The 18,723-nt window shown below is 38.3% G+C and overlaps 1 long non-coding RNA gene and 1 pseudogene across 2 annotated transcripts in view; one reads left to right on the forward strand and one right to left on the reverse strand.

Annotated features, from left to right (window-relative positions):
- Positions 1 to 18,723, reverse strand: part of LOC132691500 (uncharacterized) — a 1,565,096-nt gene that overhangs the window by 335,438 nt on the left and 1,210,935 nt on the right. The gene's annotated exons all lie outside the window — the stretch shown is intronic.
- LOC132693507 (U2 spliceosomal RNA) lies at positions 6,649 to 6,766 on the forward strand (annotated as a pseudogene).

Consider the following 18,723-nt stretch of genomic DNA (forward strand, 5'->3'; position numbering starts at 1 on the left):
TTAGCATCTAAAGCTGACAAGTAAGAAAGCTGACAATATGGACCCCAGTTCATTCCAAATAAAGTGACCAATCTAACGCCAGAGGGAGTCCACCTTGCAATCTTGTGATTGATCTTGTTCCTAGTGGGGAAAAACCTCAGACTGTTGTAAGCATAGCGCTGAAAATGCGTAAGTAGAACTTACCTATGTTAGCCTGCACACAATTACTTTAGAGCTACGTTCTGTGTCACCTTCTCACTAAAAGAGGAATCAGATGCATTTTCTTGCTGGTTTTTGTTTCGGAGGCAAATCAAAATGTCTGGAGACCAGGCAGAAATGAAGTTATTTCTGTTGCTTCTTATTTTAATTTTTTTTTAGGTGGCAAAGAAATGTGCATTGTAGCATCGTTTTCTAGTGACTAGAAAAATGCCCTTACATTATTTTAAATATTATGGGCAATGAATACATTTCTTAAGGTGGAGGGAGAGGGCTCAATATCTGTGTTCTTTTGTCCTTCAGCAAATCTTGAGGAGGTTGGTTACAAAGGAGAAGAAATGTTTCATAGAGCTTTGTGCAGATTTCAGCATATGGTCAGAGTCGGTGTGTGCGTGCACCCGTTTCCGTGTCTTCTTTACAGATAAATGTGCAGGGCTGGCTGGAGACAGGTGCAAGCAGTGTGCTAGCATCTGGCCTCCTGCTTTGGCTCCAATCGTATAGGTAGTTTTACTTTAGCAAAGCAAATTACTAAAGGATCACAAGTCTGATACTCAGAGACCAGAGAAGCCTGGAGCAAACCAGGAGAAAAAAAAAAAAAAAAAAAAAGAAAAGAAAAAGAAAAAAGCCCACTGAAATATTGGTCAGGGCAATGAGGGCAGGGGGTTCCTACATTTCTCTCCTGCTCATTAGCTGTTCTCTCTGTTTGCCTATCCAAGTGAGGACCCACACCTTTCCATTCTCTGTGGTATATTTGGTTTTCCTGATTCCCCAGGCAGCTTCTAAGTCGAAAAAGGCAAGAGCATAGTGTCCTCAGGATACTCTTGTACTGGAGGGTATTCCTTTCCATCTCCAGTCAAATGTTAGTCCTAATAACCTTATAATTCTTCTGACTTTTCAATGAAGGGTGAAGTACTCAACGCCTGTCAAGAAACAATCAAATGCCATTTGAGCACAGGCAGTAGCCTGTGTGCCCTGTACCCTTGGGTTTTGTATGACAAGAATTAGGGCTACTATACAAAAAGATAGTTTAGGGGAGCCAATTTTGGTGTAGAAAAAAAAAAAGAAACAACAGCCGATCTGAATAGGTTTGCTTTTTTTAAAAAAAATCATGTTTATGTATTTTTGATAGAGAGTAAATCAGAGTGTGGCTGGGGGAGGGCAGAGAGAGAGGGAGACACAGAATCCAAAGCAGGCTCCAAGGTCTGAGCTGTCAGCACAGAGCTGGACACGAGGCTCGGACCCATGAACCGTGAAATCATGACCTGAGCCAAAGTTGGACGCTTAACCGGCTGAGCCATCCAAGCACCCCTAAGTTTGCTTTTAAAATGAAGATTTAAAGAAAAAGTGAGGGGTGTAGGGGAGAAGTTTTAGGATTAGGTTTCCAGAAGGTCATAGGGCTAAGCATATTCTATGTGGGAACTCCATGGGGGTCTGCTCAGACCTCTGGGACAGGAAGCCAGACAAAGCATAGTGACAAGTAAAGCCATAGTTGTGGCAAGGAAAAACGAATACATAAAATCAAAAGACATTTATTGTTCCCTCTTGTCATTCATTCATTCATTCATTAATTCAAGAATCAACCCTTGGGCAGCTTTTGTTGGTTTGAAGGAACTAAGGAAAAAGTAGATTTGAAAGAAATCCAGGATCAGTATATAGTGGTAAACATAATTTTCTGACAAAGAGAACTGACATGGTTTAATCACTGATGACAAGTACTCGCTGAACGCTTCTGTCATGGAGGGCAGTTCAGATAACCCACTGAGGGCGAGATCAAGGCAATACTGAAATGGAATAGCACCCAGTGCTCAGCCAAGGTGCCTGCCTTGCCTGTACCTGATTATTCACCTTGACGGAAGCACTCTGAGCATCAGCTGTTTAATGGTGGTTGAGTAGATGATTTGCAAGGGCCAAGTATGAGTTCAGAAGTCAGTGGAATGATTTTGATCGTTCCTGTCTAGTAGAGGAAAAAGGAATACAAGGTGCAGTGTCACACTTACTTAAGAAAGATCTTTTTAAAGAGACTGATACAATCGAAATCATTTTCAAAGAACTCTTAAATTTCAAGAGGGTAAAAAAAAAACTATTATTAAATTAACCACCTCATTATGGTTGATTATTATACACACTTGGCTTAGAATGGCAAAAAAAAAAGTGCGAGTTGGATATAACCAAGTCTGAATTCTGATGTCACTATTACCTTGAGCAAATTATTTGAGCTCTCAGCCCTCAGTAGAGTGGTTAACACGCGCAGTCATCCTTTAAAATTTTTTTAACGTTTATTTATTTTTGAGAGAGAGAGAGCACAGGCAGGGGAGGGGCAGGGAGAGAGGGAGACACAGAATCTGAAGCAGGTTCCAGGCTCTGAGCTGTCAGCACAGAGCCTAACACCAGCCTTGAACTCATGAACCACAAGATCATGACCTGGGCCAAAGTCAGACATTTAACTGACTGAGCCACCCAGGCGTCCCAAACAATAATTCTTAATCAGTGATATTTTAATATTTAGTATTAATATTTTAACCTTACAGGTGGAATTTTATTTTTTTTATTACAAATTTTTTTTAATGTTTGTTTATTTCTGAGACAGAGAGAGACAGAGCATGAGAGGGGGAGGGGCAGAGAGAGAAGGAGACACAGAATCCAAAGCAGGTTCCAGGCTCTGAGCTGTCAGCACAGAGCCCAACGTGGGGCTCGAACTCACAGACCATGAGATCATGACCTGACCGAAGTTGGATACTCAACCGACTGAGCCACCCAGGCGCCCCTGCCTTATAGGTGGAATTTTAAAAATAGTTCATTAACATTGGAAACAGATACCACATTTAGGTGACTGGAGCATATTTTTAAGAATTGTATACTGTATTTCATCATGTCTAAGTTATCCTTTATCGTTAAGATTCACCATTATCTTATATACCATTGGGAAAGAGAAAAATAACTGTTAATTAAACCAAGACACAATATTGTGATTCCATCATTTGCAAGTGAATCCAAATTTCAAAACATGCTAGAATTAAAGAAATAGGCATCTTGGAAAAAGGATGCACAATAATTTTAGGGGTCTAATTTTAAACTCTATGTAGGATATTTTTATTTATAGTTGTTATTGAGTTATTGGGGTCTTTTGTGCAGATCTGTTTTGTGGAATCTTTATAACGATGAATAGTTATACTATTAACCCTCATAGAAATGGTACAATTTTGCTATAACGTTTATCCAGTCAGAGATCCGTTCTCTTCATTCTCCCAAATAGATACAAGCTCTTTAAGGGCAAGGATCTTATTCTCAATTGCCATATTTTCTGGCATTCAGCATCAAAATTCATCCATTAGTGATCTTCAATACATATTTCTAAAATGATGAATCATAAATGTTCAAACATTAAAATTCTAGTCATGTGACAGTGATTGAATCATCCGAGGTGGAATGCTTATACTGTTTATATTTGTTTGAGTTTGTTCAACGAGACAGAAACATACACAAGACAGTATCTTTACTTAGACTCCAGTTTGGTGGCAGACGCTATGCATTAGTATTTACCCTAATAAGTGGGGCACTTGGTAATTATAGGAGTACAATAAGTGTTCTTCTATAGATGAAGAAATGATTTTGACTTTAGGACACCTCTGTGTCTACTGGATATCACACAGAATATCAGGAATTGACTACGTTTGCCACTGAAATAATACCTAATGCCTAATTTCCTATTTTTATCTGGATTGCTGAAGAGCAGAGGCTTAGTCTTTATTAGGATTCATATGGCTCTCCTATTGATGCCTGCAGGATTGGGTGGGGGAGGGGGTATCAGTAAACAGTCTTTAATGATAGCGGTTGTGGTAATTTTATTTTCAGTCTGATGTAAGGAAAACAGTCTTGCTTTGCCAAATTATTCATTGTGTTGTGAGTGATTCCGACCTCCATACTTAGGCTTCCCAATGCCAGAAATAAACACCTGAAATTAAGACCGAATAATAAGACGGTAACACGGAATAATTTAGAGATGTGATGTTTGGTAATTGGAGTTACAAGTCTTGAGTTGGTTTTTCATCACCTTCTCACTCTGTGACCTGCACTAGGTGGCGAGACTTGAGTGAGATACCAGGTGAGACTGGGAAGGAAGCTGTCAGGTAAAACTAGAAATACAACATGGGAATATAATGAGCAGCAAACTGATCATTTTTCTCCTCTCACCAACTACGAAAATGATCGTTTGAATTTAGTTACAAAATACAAAGCCCTCTCTCATTTGGGTACAAACTTGACTTCTTCAGCTATGGTGAAGCTCCCAGGACAGATTACTATGTAATTATGTTATTATATGCCATAGAGAAATACAATTATGTTATATACTTTCATGATTTCCAAAGGATAAATCTAAGATGATCTCAATATAAGGAGATGCATGGTGTTTTTGAAACTCTTGAAAAAGAAAAAAAAAATTGCCCGAGGAGTGAAGCAGAGTTAGTTTCATAGAGGCATGCTATTTCATGACCATCATGTGGAAACTTTTCAGGTTTAATGCTTTATAATTCTCCCAGCTGAAGCTTTGGAACTTCAAAGCACTGTAGAACATTTCAAATTTCTCTTCTGCCCATGAGAAAACCCTTTGCATTGAAAGTTGCTTTCAACTGGAATCCTACATTTGGTATTACACAACAGCGACATATTTTTATGGAGATTAAAATTACACACCAAGAATGTAAAGTTGCCCAAGCAAAACCATTTCTACTATTAAAAATGCTCCCACTACACAGTATGAAGAGCTATGACCTTCTCTTGTCCATAAATAATGCTTACTGTAAGACATTTAAAAACCATTTATAAATTCCATATTTGCCTAAGAAATATTCAGCTTCTAACCATCTGCAATTTACAAAGAGGATTTGCTTAAGCATAATGACGTTTCCTTTAACGAGTAAACAATAAATCTACCACCGATTGCAAAGACAGGCGATCAGTGGGTATTATGAAGGAAATGACATGAAAATCAATATGTAATTCCTGGGAAAAGGGCATGCTATACTTTTAATTTGAAATCTACCAGTGGTAAGTCATGAATATAAAACTTGCCTCTGTAAAAATAATTTGTTTGCTGTAAAACTAGGAATCATCCTTGGTTATCTAATACTTCAAGAAACGGTGTGTTAGCCCCTCTCAGAATCTGTGTGAAGCTGGCCCCCTTTGGCAACTAAAAGAGCTCTTTGAACCATAGAACAGATGTAATGAAAATTGGTTCCATTAAATGCAGCTGGCAAATTACAAACTGAGAAATTAATGCACCATACCACGACTCTAGGGGCTAAAATGAATCAAGGTGTGGTCGCCAGATGCTCGTTTCTTCGCCTCCCACCATGAAACATTTCTGCTTACAGATTTGTTTAATATAATACAAATTATTGATATAGGCAACAGAAGTTATAAAATCGCGGTGAAGATTAATCAAGTAAAACAACTGCACTGCCCTGTGTAACCACATTTTAAAAGGAGTAAAACCTGAACCCTGTAATTCTTACATGCTCCTCTGGGCCTGGGGAACGTGAAGGACTTCTCACTCTCCTATGATCTACTGCCTCTGAATTCCAATGGGGAGGGGAAGTTGATTTGGTACTATCCATAAACAGCATGCTCCTTTGTTGATTTGAATTCAATTTATTCCAACTTGGTGTGCTGCTGATGGCTCTACCAGTAGAAACTGACAAGAGTCCATTTAGCATCTGTTTTTGAGGTGCTCTTCCATGGTTTTGAGTAGTCCTCTTGAGTCATTAGCTAAACATTGTTTCAAAGAACTACCCTTGCAAGGACCCCCCTGTGAAGACTAAAGGGGAGGAAACTGAAAGCATATTCCCAGGTAATTCAGGCAACCCCTGAGATGTTGCTCCCCTCCCTTCTCAAAATAAAACAAAAAAATAAAAAATAAAAAGTTGCCAGAGGCAGGGTTTTGTTTGATCTCAACTGAGCCGGAGGAATATAAGCAAAGCATTTTGAAACTAAGATGATTCAACTTCAGTGTATCCGAAAACGTCTAGATTGCTATGAGCTAATTTATGTGATTAGTTGATCCTTTTTAAGGAAAACTGAATTTAGTCATTTAAGACACGTACTGTTATAATAACCTAATTCAGTCCAGTAATGGGTAGAGGAAGTGACTTGAAGGGCTCATAAGAGAACTGAATCTTTTTTTTAAGTGGAGTGGTAGATATATGTGTATCACTGCACTTTTTTTTTTGGTATGTCTAAAATGCTTCATAATATATTAAAATTAAAAAAAATATGTATGTATTATTGGGCTTGTAGTCAAAAGTTTTATGGAGGGATAGTTTGGGGGAGTTAATTATCAATTTTCTAATTTGTTCTCTTGCTCTGGTAACTTTGCTGTTTCTGGAGTTCAAACAAAGAACAAAGATTTGCTGGATTGCATGAGTAAACGTTTGAGTGTTCTATTTCTCTTTGCCTATCGCTTCTCGGCCTTTTGGCTAAGATCAAGTGTAGTATCTATTTCTCTTTGCCTAAAATAAGTGATAACACATATACTTAGCATGGGTGTTTTATTTACATATATCAAGGACCCCATTTTCTCTGTTTCTTCATAATAAAAATCCAGTTTGTAAATATTTAATCCACGAGGGTGGACTGGTCTAAAACATGACAAGTATTCCAATTTCAGAATTGCCACAATAAGTAATGACCTAATTGCTATAACAATGTACTTACATTTTTTTAAAGCTAAAATACACACAAATAATATTTTACTGTATAAAAAAGTCCCTCTCCTATTCTTTCAAAACAGTTGTTAGGCAAACGATAAATGACTACCTTCAACTCATATATAAGAAAAATGTTACAGTAAAATTAATAAGCACATATATTTTAGGCATATGTTATACACATTACACATTCTATAGTAACCAATTACAATATGTAGGTTGGGTGGCCTATTTACTTTTCTGTCCAATAAAGCACTTTTCTAATTAGAGTACTGTATCATACAGAATTGCACTATTTCCAGATAAAGAATTTTTTGTAAAGTGCACAGATATTGCAAAATGCACGTAGTATACTTTATAGCTATTATAAGCATGCAGCAATGACAATTTTCCATTGTTTTATAGTAGCATTATTTCCACATGCAGAAACATATATACCAAATACATACAATTACCTGCATACTCCATATGCTTTACAATACATATATTCTACCATTGGCAATTTCCCCTTGGAATCAGGTTGAAATTGTTTTCAATGTACATATATGTTATTTCCATAATTCTACAAAAGGTCAAGCAAGTGTCGACATGAGTAAAAATAAGTTGACTACATATAGAAAGCATGAAAGAGTCAATAAAGTCTATGCACACCTAAGCATTCTTTTTTTCTTACGGGTATTCACTTGAGAATTTTTTTAGAAGAGATTTTGATGTGTGTGGTAATTAATTGAAATAAATGGAAAATCTGCCTTATATTCAGACCAAATTTGCTTCAACAGCTGCTGATCCTGAAGCTCTGAATGTCAGCCAATTAGTGGAGAAGTTTTACATGGCTGCGGCCCTGGACAGTCTTCCTGCCTGAAAACCCCACGTTCAGCCTCAACCAGAGAGATAAGAGTGTTCTAATTGTATTCGTTCATTTCACCCGGAAGTAAAAATCGCAGATAACAGGATGCTAAGGTTTTTCAGAAGACTGCTCACTCCAAACAACACAACTCAAAAGAGGAAGAGGAAGAAGAGGAGGAAGAAGGAGGAGGAGAAGGGGTTTTGGGGTTTATCTTTGAATAAATGTCAGCTAACAGATTACTCTTTTCACCGGACATAGTATAGAGAATTTTGTTTCTTCAACTTAATATGACGGATTAAGCAAGAGAGGTGGGGAAATGTAAAATCGAAGCCCTACACATTCTAAGGCACATAGCAGTTTCATTTAACCTACTACAAAATTTCTCCAAAATCAACATAGAAACTCCCTGTTGGATTCTGTGCAATTGAAAGTAAAAGTAAAATACATTTTTTAAAATTTTACCTTTGTTTAGATTTTTATTTTGTAAAATATGATGGGAAAAAACTGAAGCATGGTTGAAATATTACCTCTTTGTACAGCCCAATATGCTATTTTGTTTAAACCAATTCCTATACATTGGCAAATGGGACAGGTAGGATATCACAGATAAGAACCGTACAACAGATTACATAGTTGACAACAGGCACAATTAGAATTGCTGGCTTGCTACCCTTCTGCTGTACAAGCACAAGTCAACTCTAGGAATTAAAATAATAATCACCAAAATGCTAAGTTTTTAAAGATGTAATATACTTATATCTAATGGCCTAATACTAACAACTGCCCATTTGTAAATGGGTCAGCTGATGTGCAACTTGAGAGGTGAGATTAAGCCACACAGAGAAAGCAAACATGACTCAGAGCACAATGAAGTTAATTGGAAATAAAATACATAACATTTATTGGACTTTAAAACAGTGAATTCCAAAATAATTAAGTTAATAAAAGAGCCTCACTCTTTTCTGAACTAAATTAAATGGCTCTAAAATTAATTTCATTGGTTTTTTAATTCACTGTTAACTCAATAAAATGAGCTTTTAAAATTAACTTCTTTGTTTTTGAATTCACTGCAATAAAAGTCCATAAGCGAACTTTAAAAAAAAAAATCACAAGCTAAACTTTTTTCCAGATTTAGGCAGCAGTCAACTGACACACAGATAAAAAAGGCAGCTATAAAATCTGGGAGGTGTTACTCAGAATATTCAGCCTAGGATTCTAAAGGGTCCATTTACCTCCACTATATCTGCCATACGGAAACAGGAAATGTTTGTCCTCAGAAAGAGAAGCCAAGCATAACAAAAGTGAAATAATTGGTTTCAGTAATTACCTAAGAGATAAAACATACAGAAAAACTAAAATGAACTTTCCAACTCTGCTACATAACATCCCAAAGAAATATGATTTATTTAAGTGTAAAATTTTTCATTTATCTTCAAGATGGCAAGTAAATATTTTATAGTCCCCAATTCATCCGAATGTGTGTACGAAAATAAAGGCAGAAGGCAAGGCATTTTGCATGTATTTCCCTGACATATTTGTGTAACAAAATCATAGAGGATGTTTTAAATAGAAAAAAATATGTTTATTTTTGAGAGAGAATGAGTGTGAGTGGGGGAGGGGCAGAGAGAGAGGGAGACACAGAATCCCAACCAGGCTCCAGACTCTCAGCTGTCAGCACAGAGCCTGATGTGGGGCCCTGAACCCACGCGTGGGATCACAAACCGAGCTGAAGTTGGATGCTTAACCAACTGAACCACCCAGGCTCAGAAAGATTTAATTTTTAGCTGCAAAATTTTAATATTGGAGCCCTCTGAATATGCATTTGTAACTTCTTATTGTAAAACAAATACCTCTCATGTTTGAAATCTACCTTCCCTTATTATTGCTACCATCTTGATCTGGACTATTATTAGCCCGTGCTTGGATAATTGCACCAACATCCTAGCCTATTCCCATCACACCTCCCTTTCTCTTTGGGACATTAGCAGATGTTTGCTCTTCTACCTGAAACACTTCCCACCAACCCTCCTGCCCATCTCACCTACCTTCCTTGGCAAATTCCAACTTTCCAGTTTCAAAGCAAAGTAACTGTATCTCCTAGAAGTATGCTCTGACCCTATCTCCCAGACTAGGTAGGCGCCACCCCCAAAATATTGTGTTTATTACATTCCACACTGTTACATTCTGGGACTTCGTGATGGAGGAATATGGGGTCTACTTGTTCAGATCTGAATTGTCAGTGTTTATAGCAGGCTGTTTGGCATGCAATTTATACTCAAATATTTGTTGAGTGAATAAAATCCTTCACCACTGTCAAACTATGATGTCTTAAATATTGGTTTCATTTTGTTGCTTTTTTTTTTAAAAATTAAGAAACTTCTCTTTTTGGTTATATCATCACATCTAAACACCTTTATTTCATTTATACTCTGGTTCATTTCCTCAGAGTTTTCACACATGCTTCTAAAACCTTTCTTTTGTCTGTTCCCCTCCCTCCTCAGCTCAAAAGTTCTCTGTTTCTGAACTGTCTTCTGATTTCATGTCAATTAATATGGATGTTTTCATCGATCTACATCTATGCCATCTAGTTTAGCTCTTGTTTGTTGCATTAATTTTGTTCTCTACCTAAAGTGTAATTCTTTGGAGGCAGCAACTAGTTGGTAGTCCTTACAGGATTGTAGGATCATAGTCCAGGAGACAACAATATAGGATCATAACCTGATATAACAAATATATCACTTGATTCAGATTCCTATATTGAAACACATGCCTGAGGCTACAGAAAGTGACTCGGTCACAAGTCAAGTCACCCCCCCCCCCCCCATGCTGGGAAGGGGTAGGGTGAAGACACCAGGCACAGCTCCTGCTTTACGGTATAGTCCCCGTGCCATTGATTGACTGATATAGACCCGTAGCCATTACCCATTTAAAAAATCTTTGACTCCAAACCCTATGCATTGCTTTTCCAGACACCCCTCTTCCACTCTGTAGTCTTGGATGAGCTACTATTTGTGATACTTAACATTACAGGTAATAGAATTCAGAATGTTTTCGTAAATCTGGAACATTTTTCTTCATCTGTGTGCTACCGCTTTAGTATACAATAGGCCTTGAAAGGTGGCCTACTCCAGCAGATGACTTTTTAGAGGTATTAATAGAGAAAGTATTTGAAATGATTAGATGCTGAGGGGACCCAGCTGGGACTGAGGGCTCTGGGGAGGACTTCCTTGGAAGACACGGCAGGCCGTGCGGTCCTCTGAAGCAAGAAACCCATGGGTATCAGTTTCCGGAAAGCAGTCTCTCTCTGACACTCAGCTGCCTCCCCTTACAGGCAGACAGTGCTACTGCTGAGTTTGTGGCTGCGATGACAGGGGCCCAAAATCTCTGGTCTCATCACTATACTAAGAATGATTCAAGAAGTTAGAGTCACTCTGCAAGGTGTTTAGCGGGGATGAAAGAGACTAGCCTCAGATATGTCACTGCGAATGTCCTTTTGTATAATGCATAGATACAACTGAAGGAGACTGGAATAAATCCCTCAACCTTTATCACAAACTGACCAACCAGGTGGTCCCTACTAGGACCCCAAGTCCTGGCTATGAATTTTTATAATCATTGTGATACCACCTCTTTGGATCTGTTATTTTCCCCCCAAAACAATCTGACTTATAGCAGATTTGAGTATACTTATACATTGAACAAATCAGCTTCTGTTACTGCTTTTGGGGAAGTATATTATTTGAAAATTTCCCCCAATTCATTTTCTAATATATTATAGTTCACTAAGAAAGTTACTCTAAGTCAGTGGCATTAACACTCGGACTGTTTTGTTTTCTTTCATTTACTGCTCAAGCTTTCCTGTAATTCCACACTCATATAGATCTGTCATGCTGGTAAATGTATCTTCACCTTGTATTTCTAAAAATCCTGATCTCAAAGTTCTACATCTTCTAGTTATTTTTTTTATGTTTAAAATAAGTCTCTCTAGGGGCGCCTCGGTGGCTCAGTCGGTTGAGCGTCCGACTTCAGCTCAGGTCACGATCTCACGGTCCGTGAGTTCGAGCCCCGCGTCGGGCTCTGGGCTGATGGCTCAGAGCCTGGAGCCTGTTTCCGATTCTGTGTCTCCCTCTCTTTCTGCCCCTCCCCCGTTCATGCTCTGTCTCTCTCTGTCCCAAAAATAAATAAACGTTAAAAAAAAAAATTAAAATAAGTCTCTCTATTCCCTACTTGAACATTTCTTTCTCAGTCACATTCCCCTTTCTCTAGAATCTTTCCTCATAATTCAGATGTGAACACAAATTTTCCCTCGATCTAAAGCCTGTTCCAAGACAATTCTCAATAAAATCCATGTACAGCAATCACAAAAAATGTCTTAAAATGGTAAGTAGACAGCTATTCACCTTGCTGTTTGTGGTAAGATACCCCAGAAAATGTAACAGGCACACCATTTGTGTATATTTCATGACAGTATACAATATGTTATTACTAATATTTTCTTATACTGAAACTTTAAAACTTCAAATTTTCCATTTTAATATCACAGTAAGATAAGATATTTGCCATGGCATAGATAAAGGAATGCATGGTGATATCTTCCTTAATAATATCCACCTGCAAGATATTAGATCAGGTAATTAATATTACCTTCAAGGTCAGCCACATCAGTGGTCATTGGAGAGGTAATTAAAAAGTCAGTCTAACAGTTCTAAATTCCACATAAAGAAATACAGAAAGACAGGTCTTAACTGTGGAATAAGAAAATACGTTTCTTGTGGGTTTTTTTCATGAGTCAGTTTAAATCTTTAATGCTTTAAAAATTCATTACATTAATTATAGCAAAAGGCTCTTCATTTCTTTAGTGTGGGGTAGCATTGTTCTGTCAACATGAAAAGAATCTTTAGAGGAGCAATTCAGGTTTCTTAGCCCCCAGACTCTTAACATTAAAACACTACATTTACTATATTAAATTGCCTGGCTCGGGCAAAATAAGATGTGCGTGTAAAACAATAGAAAAAAAATTAGCGCCAATCTAATTAATTTTTATATTTTCTTGCTTGGGGTTTTCCCAATCAATGCAATAATTTCCATGTAAATGTTTATGTCATCTCATGGTTGAATGTTAGCATGTTTAAGCTTTCAGAGGATAAATATATTTATTGAATTCCTGGTAGGATAATTCTCTCAAATGGAATATTTAAAAAAAATTAATTTTTATCTAAAAACCTTGCTTATTTCTTGTTTTTTTACAGAGATAACATTTGTTCTGAGAAACTTCTACTTATTTGATCTTTGACTCTGTTTTCAAAGTACAAAACAAGAGACCAAGAGAGGACATGATTACAATAACATGAAAATAGGCATCACCATCAACATAAGTTATGGGAAGGCAGGTTCAATCCAAATATGAAACACATATTTTATAGTTACAGAAATCCAGCAACGGACAGGTACCTCCCAAAGTAGGGCAAGCCATGATATATATTCCACATTTGTTTTGTAGAAATAAAATGAACAGCTGTATGTGTCACTGGGAATTTGATTCACATCCACAGAAAGGCTCAAGGTCTAGAAAGATGGACCACATACGGGGGTTGTGGGGGGAATTCTGAACACGGAGTGCCACCTGTGATTTTTCTCTGACTTTTCCACGTATTCGATGGACGATCTACTGGCTCACGATTTCACAAGTAATTATACAGATAGTGTTGACTTAAAAATTATCTTAACATGGAAGTTAAAAAAAATTTTTTTAATGTTTATTTATTTTCGAGAGAAAGAGAGAGAGACAGTGTGCAAACAGGGGAAGAGCAGAGAGAGGAAGACACAACACAGGATCCGAAGCAGGCTCCAGGCTCCGAGCTGTCAGCACAGAGCCCGACGCGGGGCTCGAACCCATGGACTGCGAGATTATGACCTGAACTGAAGTCAGACACTTAACCAACTGAGCGACCCAGGCACCCCAACATGGAAGTTTTAATTATAATGCTTATAACATAGTACTAAACATGAAAACTAAGATCTGTCCTGTAGATTCACAGTAAAACATTCGACCTAATAAAGATGCAAAGAATTCACAGGCTTATGTTGTCAATAAACCATGGTGATGAAAACCCCAGGCTCAGCTAATAAATTTTTCCTGTTTAGGTATTAGAAATAAATAGCGGGACAGGGTAAAATATCATTCAGGTCTTTAACACTTAGTGACTTACATTTTGAGAAGTTTATTTTAGCCATGACTAATTTAAAAGGTTTTGACCCCAATTACACAAATGCATACTTATACCATAATATGATATGTTTCACCAAGTAAAATATAAGCTCATTATTATATGATAAAATCAATGTTACAGTCATGTGGTTATGTAATGCTTAATAAGAGAATTATTATTTGTATTTACCCAGGGACATTAGTCTTTATGAAATAACTTGATACACACACTCTGAAGCTTGCTCAACTAACTAAAAATCTTAAGAAAATATGTGGGATTGGGGCATCTGGGTGGCTCAGTCGGTTAGGCGTCCTACTTTTGGCTCGGGTCATGATCTCACAGTTCGTGAGTTCGAGTCTCACGTTGGGCTCTGTGCTGACAGCTGGGAGCCTGGAGCCTGCTTCAGATGCTGTGTCTCCCCTCTCTCTCTGTTCCTCCCCTGCTCGCACTCTCCCTTTCTCTCAAAAAGAAAAATAAAGATTAAAAAAATTAAAGAAAATGTGCGAGATAAAAGCAAACAAAACAAAAGGCTGTGAACTATAGAGCAGGGGCCTATACTGTTTTGCTCACTTTTACATGCTCTGACAGAACAGCTCCTGGCAAATAGTTTTTTGGGTTTCAGTAAAAGGGACTGCAGGGGGGGGGGGAGGGGGGTAGGAGAAAGTACCAAGAGCAATACAACAGTGATTTTGAAGTTCACAATATCTACTGAATAGATATCATTAGGTAGATAATGCATAAGCTACTCTAAAACAGATAATACGTGAGAAAATTTTTGAAGGATCGCACTCAAAAAATATTTTGAGCCTACTGTTTGCCAGACATCACACATATGGCCAGGAACATGAAGGTAGGATTTCTGCCCCAGAGGGGCTTTAATTGGGAGGGAGATAGACACATCTTTTATCAATACCGAGGATGTTTCTGGTGCAAATTCTGAGACAAATCTACAGCTGTGTAAAAGCAATAGGGAATTCCCCTTAAAGGATTTGGGGGTTTCTTTTGGCTATTTAAAATGTGGTGGCCGGGGAAACTTCACTAATGTGCACATATTTGAACTGGGAGGAGAGGAAAAGTGAGAACAAACCATGAGAACATATGAGCAAAGGACATTCTGGGTTAAGGGAGCAAACACGAAAAGCCCTGAGGTGGGAATGTTTTAGACCGTTGAAGAGGCAGCAGAGAGGTCAGTGTGGACGAAGCAGAGCAAGTGAGCAAAGAAAGTGGAGGACAAAATACACACCACATTACTGTGGGCCTCAGAGGCCACGGTAAGGGCCTGGCTTTACACTCGGCGAGATGGGAGATAGTGATGGGTAATGAGCGGAAGAAGAGTGACACGATCTGAATTTTTATCTTTTAAAAAAATGTTTATTTATTTATCCTGAGAGAGAAAGAGTACAAGCAGGGGAGGGGCGGGGGGGGGAGAGAGAGAGAGAGAAAGAGAGAGAGAGAGAGAGAGAGAGAGAGAGAGAGAGAGAATCGCAAGCAGGCTCTGCACTGTCAGCACACAGCCTGACGCTGGGCATGACCTGAGCTGAAACCAAGTCAGATGCTTAACCAACTGAGCCACCCGGGTCCTCCCCGAATTCTTTCTTAACAGATCCTCTGGCCTCTACTGGGAGCAACAAGAGCAGACTGTAGAGGGCAAGGGCGGAATGAGAGGTAGAGCTGAGAGGACGTTGGGGTAACTGCGGTAGGACACAACCGTGACTCAGGCTACGCTGAGGGTGGTGAGACGTGGTTGGATTGTGGTTCTGTGTTGAGGGGGCAGAGTCGACAGGGATTGCGGAGCAACAGGTTGTGAAGACTGAGTTGAAGATGACAAGGATGACCCCAAAGATTTTGGCCTGAACAACCACACACACACGCACGCAGGCACGCACGCAGTTTCCATTTACTGAATACTTCTGAAGAAGCAAGTTTGTGAGGTGGAAAATCAGTACATTAAGAAGACATCAGTCCTGAGAATATAGACCAAAATGGGTTTCGAGTATTACAGCTTAAAAAGTAAAGATTAATACTAATAGGTCGGAATGCTTTTGAATTTCCTTTCTGTGTGACTAAGTCCAGCAGCTGACTTTTACATAGGTCATTCAGGAGCAATTCATTGAGTCAAGATATGGACTTATGAAGGCACCCACTATAGTGTGGCACTTGATTAAATTTAAATCCTAAGTAAGAGTGGTAAAAATTTAACTTCAGCCATAAGTATCTATGAAGTTAAATTTTCATTAGCTTTATTAATAATGTGCCCAAATCTTCAGTGGAGGGAAGCAAGTAAAATATGCTCTTTCCTGGACATAAAACGATCACCAATTTGAAGTGAAGTACTTACCTCTAAGCACTAGATGCTCAGTTACTACTGCAGGTGCTAAAATGAACTTTAATGCAAAGGCTCAAGTCCATGAGCTCTTAACATGATGATATTGTCCCCCAGGGGGGTAAAATTTAGTTCAAGAAGACTGGTTCGAACAAAACTCTTATATTACAATGGGTGTTATTCCTACAAAGATTATGATACACAAATACATATGCAATATATCTGTGGCATTAAAATCTAATGGATGGGTGGCGATCAGAGAAAGAAGTGTAAAAAGTGTTTTTTTTTTTTACAGTGTTTATTAACACAGTGTTTACTAACACAGTGTTTACAGTGTTCATTGCCACATGTAAAAAGGGGGCAATAATGCAACGCATTTGAGAAATGCTGCCAATATTAGGTTTAAGTGCAAGGTTTATATAGACAAGTACTCTTTTTAAGCTATAAACTCAAACTTTGGGTTTTCATCAAAACTAAACTAAACAATCGTTGGAAAATAAAAGCCGACACAATGACAGGAAACAACTTGAGCCTACCGCCACTGTCATACTTGCGGCCCAAAGGACCAAGCTTGTTTACTTGCTTAGTCTAATAGACAGAATCACTAACTATGCTCATGTGCACAAAGGGAGAGGGAAATCAGTCACTCAGAACCTTCTGGTCTATAGGGACCATGGGTCAGGTCTAACAGTGACAGGCTCAGATATTTATCATACTGGTCAGTTTGGGACACAGTAAAATTATACTAGATTCTTATTGTCCACATGCTTGGAAGGTGAAACAAAAGGCTAGAAATAAATGAAAAGGTATGAGATCCATACATTATTCTGACAAGTTCACATTCAACGAAGTGAGTAAAGAAGTGAAATGTTGCTGTGATTCTTCTTATTAGCAAGACACAGACCTGATTTCCAGTAATATTATGAAATAGGCAATTTCTATCTGGCATCTTCCTGCATCTTTTTTCCTCTGTTGGATTTCCCATATTCCTCGCCTGTACCTTTCAGGTACTTAACACAATAGAGGATTTCTGCACATTCCTTTTCAGTCTCTCATAATAGCTCCTTTTCTACCTATTTAACAAATGGAAGCAAAGTAAGTTCTGTGGTGTTCTTTCTCTGACCCTGTTCTCTTCCCACTATGGTTATTTACACTCTCCCCTTAGCCAAACTAAAATACTCATATGGCTTCATCTCGTATGCCGAAGAGTCTTCAAAAACCAGTATTTCCAGTCTTAACCTCTTTCTTGAGCTCCAAAACAAAAATGTGAATGCACTCCTACATATAAACACTAGTATCTCAACCTCAATTCATCTCCAATAAAATACATCACTTACTTTCTTTCTTTTTCTCTTCACATGTCTCCCTTTCTGTATTCTTTACTTAGGTTAATGGCCCAACCTAACTTCTAGTCCACAGTTTAGAAATCTAAGGACCCCTTCATATTTCATTTTCCCCTGTGGTTGGGTAAATAGTAGGCCTCCAAAAATATAGGCCTATGGTCTACCGCCAAGAATTTGTGTTTGTGTCTTTTTTGGAAAAGGGTTTCTTCAGGTGCAATTAATGTAAGTATCTCAAGATGAGAACATCCTGGATTATCGAAGTATGTCCAAAATTCATTAACTAGTGTCCTTATAAAAGACACACACATAAGGAAGGAGAAGTCCCTGTGAAAAAGGAGTCAGAGACCGGTTATAGAGCCACAAGTGAAGGAACTCTTAGAGGCAAGCGAGGCTTCTCCCCTAGAGCCTTTGGAGGGAGTGCAGTCTTACCAGCACCAGATTTCAGATCTCTGGTCTCCAGAAGGAGAATGAATTTCTGTTGTTTCAAGGCACCAAGTCTGAGGTCATTTGTTATGGGTGCCCTAGGAAATTAATATTCCTGCCCACTTCTTATGGCCAATCAGTAAATAAATCTGGCTTACTATGAGATATGTTAATTCATTGCTAAGTGTAGGGTGTTATTCTCAAATAGGCTCTTGTCTACAATAGCTCACCTCATACTGGGGCAGAGGCTAAACACTGTGAAAGAGGAAATAGTAAATAAAAATAGCTTACTACCTAATTTATCAATGACCTCTAATTACTTCACGGAAGCACCTATGATTTAGTGAAGATTATTTTTCCTGACTGAATTAAAATATGTTGGCACTTAAACATTTTTTTAATGTTTATTTATTTATTTATTTATTTTGAGAGGGGGCAGGAGCAAAGAGAGAGAGGGAGAGAGAGAATCCCAAGCAGGCTCCACACTGTCAGCACAGAGCCCTAGATGGGGCTCAATCGCATGACCTGAGCTGAAATCAAGAGTTGGATGTTTAACTGACTGAGCCACCCAGGCTTCCCAGTACTTTTATTTTATGTTTTGTGGGAAAACAATTGGGAGATTTATCGGATATTATTACATTAAGTAGCATTACAGAAATAAACCGTGATGTACAAAGCC

The sequence above is a fragment of the Panthera onca genome, chromosome B1 (assembly GCF_046562875.1).
Source record: "Panthera onca isolate mPanOnc1 chromosome B1, mPanOnc1 haplotype 2, whole genome shotgun sequence".
In the NCBI taxonomy this organism is placed as follows: domain Eukaryota; kingdom Metazoa; phylum Chordata; class Mammalia; order Carnivora; family Felidae; genus Panthera; species Panthera onca.